This window comes from Mustela nivalis (assembly GCF_964662115.1).
Source record: "Mustela nivalis genome assembly, contig: HAP1_SCAFFOLD_749, whole genome shotgun sequence".
Lineage (NCBI taxonomy): Eukaryota > Metazoa > Chordata > Mammalia > Carnivora > Mustelidae > Mustela > Mustela nivalis.
Window position 1 is genome coordinate 71,845 of NW_028135914.1, and position 4,826 is coordinate 76,670.

General features: G+C 40.0%; 1 pseudogene across 1 annotated transcript; it reads left to right on the forward strand.

Moving 5' to 3' along the window:
- The first annotated feature begins 1,983 nt into the window (after positions 1-1,983).
- On the forward strand, positions 1,984-3,614 carry LOC309857464 (mitochondrial import receptor subunit TOM20 homolog pseudogene; annotated as a pseudogene). Its single transcript has 2 exons — positions 1,984-2,035; positions 3,048-3,614. The product of its transcript is annotated as a mitochondrial import receptor subunit TOM20 homolog pseudogene (transcript).
- The last annotated feature ends 1,212 nt before the right edge of the window (positions 3,615-4,826 follow it).

A 4,826-nucleotide genomic window follows, 5' to 3' on the forward strand; every position in this document is an offset into this window, starting at 1 on the left:
AGGCAGAGAGAGAGGAAGGGAAGCAGGCTCCCGGCTGAGCAGAGATCCAGATGCTCAGCTTGATCCCAGGACCCTGGGATCATGACCTGAGCCGAAGGCAGAGGCTTTAAACCACTGAGCCACCCAGGCACCCGTTTTAGTGTAATTTTAACAAAAGTAACAACGTAAATTTTTCCTCAACAGGGAAATAGAAATAGACAAGCTGATTCTAAAGGTCATATGGAAAAATACCCATTAAAATGTTGGCACTACAGGGGCGCCTAGGTGGCTCAGTGGGTTGAGGCCTCTGCCTTTGGCTTAGGTCATGATCCCAGGGTCCTGGGATCGGGCCCTACATCGGGCTCTCTGCTGAGCAGGGAGCCTGCTTCCTTCTCTCTCTCTCTGCCTACTTGTGATCTCTGTGTGTCAAATGAATAAAACTTTAATTTAAAAAAAATGTTGGCACTACAGAAAGGACAAATTGGCAAAGAAATCAATGGAAAAGAATAGAGAGTCCAGAAATATTCTCTCTACATAAAGGAATTTAGTACCTAAGAAGAGTGGCGTTTTAAATCAGAGAGGAATGATGCAGAGACAATTGGTTAGCACTCACAAACAATAAGCCACCCAAATAAATAACTAAATGGAACAATAGGTTCCTGGAAGAAATAAGAGATGAAATTTTTATAAATGGAGAAGAAAGACTGGAAAATCTGACTACTTAAAAAAAAATTAACAAAGAAAAAAGTACTGTAAACCACACCATGTGACCAATAATCAGCTAGAGAAAAGAATATTTGTAATATGTAAAACAGACCAAAAGTCCAACGACTCTAACTCACAAAGAGCATTACAAATTAAAACTCAATAAAAAAATGAGAGAAGGATATGAAAAGAGATGCTGTGTGTGAAGCGAAGAAGACTCACAAACATATGAATATATGAAATATATGAGAAGGTATTATAAGAGAAGAAAAGTAAAACAATAAGGAGAAATTTTCATCTTTGAAATTGGCAAAACATACTTGATAATCCAATGTGGCAATGAGGAGAAACAGCATTCTCCTTTACCACAAACAGAAGTATAAACTGATGAAACATCATTGAAGGCAATTTTCCAACATCCATCAATATCTGAAAACAAACACACCTTACATTTCATAGTTAGGAACCTATCCTTCAGTAATAGCACACGTGGTCAAAGAGATGTAAATGCCATGGTGTTCATCCCATCATTGTTTGAAATAACAAAATAGTAGACCAATCCAAGTGTCTGTTACTAGAGAATGTGTAAATAATGCCCTATTCATCTTACAATATCAACAACCACAATAACAAACTGAAATAGCTCTATGTAGCAACATCTAAGGTAAATTACCAAGTTTAAAAAAATGGTGAATAATAGAGAATACAGTATATTTCTATATGTATAAAAGGAAATACAGATCTTTTGTCTCTCTATATACATGCTTCTCTAGGCATGTATTTATGAAAGACACACAGTAACTGTTAACACTAGTTAATATTCTGGGAGTACCTGGGTGGCTTAGTCGTTAAGCATCTGCCTTCGGCTTAGGTCATGTACCGGGGCCTGGGATCAAACTCTGCATTGGGCTCCCTGCTCAGCAGGAAGCTTGCTTCTCTGCTTCTCTCTCTCTCGTTCCCCCTGCTTGTGTTAACTCTCTTGCTGTCTCTCTCTAATAAATAAATACACAATCTTTAAAAAAATATTCTGTTTGGGATCCAGGGTCGAGGTGTTTAGGGTAGAAACCTTATTTACAACACTTTTTTGTTCTATTTCTACTATTTGAATTGCTTTTTATTATTTTTTTTAATTTCACTATAGTGGATACACATTACATTAGTTTCAGGTGAAAATAGTATAGTAATTCAACAACTGTATACATTATGCTTTCCATACCACAAGTATAGCTACTATCTGTCCCCATACATTGCTATTACAATATCATTGATTATATTCCCTACACTGTACCTTTTATTCCCATGACTTATTCATTCCATAACCGGAAGCCTGTATTTCGCACGCTCCTTCACGGTTTGTTCATCCCCGCCCCACCCCCAGCCCTTCCCTTCTGGCCACCATCAGTTTGTTTTCTGTATTTATAGGTCTGATTCTGCTTTTTGTTTGTTTATTCATTTTGTTGTTTAAATTCTACACATAAGTGGAATCATATGGTATCTGTCTTTAAAAAAGTAGAGCTTAATGTTTGGAATGGTGGAGTAAAAGCAATAGCAACAATGGCAAAACTGTCAGAATCATCTTTTTCCAAACTCTGCAAATTGACTTCAGTTAGTTATCTCATTTTTCTCTTAATCCCATTCCCCTATCAGGTTCTGGAGTAGCAATGAAAACAAAGAGCCTCACCACTCTGGTAGCTGGATAAACTAGCAGCCTATCAATACATATAGGATTAGGGTAGGTTTAGAATTCCCTGAAATGTCCATACCTAAAGAACTGTCAATATTTGCCTATCTAGCATCTCACCAAACGGTTCCATTTTCAAGGCATTTTATTTCATGACTCAAGAGCTGCCTCTGTGCAAACAGTGTTACTTTGGAGCACTTACGAAAGAAAATCAGTGGCAATTAGTTAGCACTGAAGCTGTTGGAGGGAACTTTAACGCTTGGGGCTAATGAGAGGCTGATCAAACAAACACAAATTAAAGGGAAATTTGAAGAATTAAGATGTCCACATGGAACCCTGAAAAACTTCCACATATTCCTGGGATTCTAGAGGCTCATGTACATGCAAAGAGCTTAGTGCATGACCATGAAAGACTTGAGAAGGCTCTGAGCTCTCTTTTCTGGCTGACTTTGAGACTCTGTGCAAGCAGAAAGTGAAGGCTAAGGCCAAGGGACGGTTGTGAACTGCGCGGTGGAGCACTAAGGGAACGCCCCGACAAGTATACCAAGCCCCTCAGCAAAGGTTGAGAGACTTCTTAGTTCAACCTCCCATCAATCATTGGCTGACTGCTAAGGCACCAGAACAGAGACTTCAGTGCCCACAACAAAGAACGGACTTTACAGAAAAATCACTTAAAACACAGAGAGCAGCTTTCCGCGTCTCCCGCGGCGAGCGTCCGGTCGCAGCGGCGTGGTGGGCGGCTTCCCGGCCCACAGCTTCTTCGCCGGCCCCGCCGCCGCCGCGCTCGCTCCTGCGTCTGGGCCGTGGGAAGGTGGTGGCCGGAACAGCGCCGTCGCCGCCGGCGTCTGCGGGGCTCTCGTCGGCGGGTACTGCATCTACTTTGACCGCAAGAGGCCGAGTGACCCCAACTTCGAGAACAGGCTTCGAGAACGAAGAAAGAAACAAAAGCTTGCCAAGGAGAGAGCCGGACTTTGCAAGTTACCTGACCTTAAAGATGCCGAAGCTGTTCAGAAATTCTTCCTTGAAGAAATACAACTTGGGGAAGAGTTGCTAGCCCAAGGCGAGTATGAGAAAGGTGTAGACCATCTGACAAATGCCGTTGCTGTGTGTGGACAGCCACAGCAGTTGCTGCAAGGGTTACAGCGGACTCTCCCACCACCAGTGTTCCAGATGCTTCTGACCAAGCTTCCAACAATTAGTCAGAGAATTGTTAAGTGCTCAGAGCTTGGCTGAAGATGAGGTGGAATGAGAACATGTCAACATAATCTCAATTAAAAATATTTTTAAAATCTTAAGTTGGAAGATGAGCAGCTCTGGGGGAAAAAGGGCAAATAGGCTTGTTACGGACTGTCCTACACTGAAATCTACCAAAGTTAATTTTTACTTTGTGTAGATCCATTTGTCTGTTTTATTTATTTTTCCCAGTGAAAAGTGTATTTTGGTAGAAAGCTTTTCATTTTATAAATACACTGAGTTACCAAAATATCATGGATTTTATTCCTAAAACGTGCAATTAAAGTGTACATATAACATCACATTACTTAGGTTAAAAATACTCAGTGCTTAGTTTTGAAAGATAGGCCGAAAAAGTATAGGAGAAAGCTGAAGAATGCACGTTCTTTTTAAGCTCGTACATTTGCTCTACATTAAAGAATTGGATGGAGTCTATCAAAACTGAGCATTGAAATCTTTGAGAGATTATTTTTTTCCTTTTAATCTCTTAAATATGACGTGAGAAGTGCTGCTGTGCTGTATTAATTCACCTCCTCCCCGTGTATTTGTCATTTTAATCGGTGGGCTTAATGTGTTCTGGATATTTATCGTATTTTAGATGTATGTAGTAAATAGCACTGGGAATTAAATCTATGTCCATCCTTTATCTAGCCATGTGAGCCTCAGTAATTACTGTCTACCCTCTTCCCTCACTTAAAAAATGAGGGAATTGGTCTGCTAATTCAGAGAAGTGTCCTTTCAGCTTTTAATTCATTTGTTTCTGTTAAGCACCACCATCTCCTGAGGGATATATTTGTTTGGACAACCAGGCCTTGCATTTTTTATACTCTGAAGTTTGCATGCTTGCCTGACTTAGTATTTCTGAACTGATTCCCCCACCCCCAACCCCCCCTTTTTTTTTTAAAGATCTAACTTGTGTTGGTTTTCACTGAAATCATGCGGTTCTGTCATTACTCTTGTAAATCTGAAACTTAACCTTTAGGGTAACTGGGATGATAAACTTGTAAAATGTTTGTTCCCCTTTGCTTTTATCTTCAGTGTATCTCCTTAATCCTCCTTCAATCTCAATCATTTATCTTGTTATGATGAGAATAAGGTATAACCTTATGGCTGAAGACTTGGAAAGAATGAAGGTGTTCTCAAAATAGTGACATGTTATCTGCAGTCACAGGTTGAACATTAGGTCTGAGAATAAAGATCCTTGGTACTTAAAAAAAATATATATCAT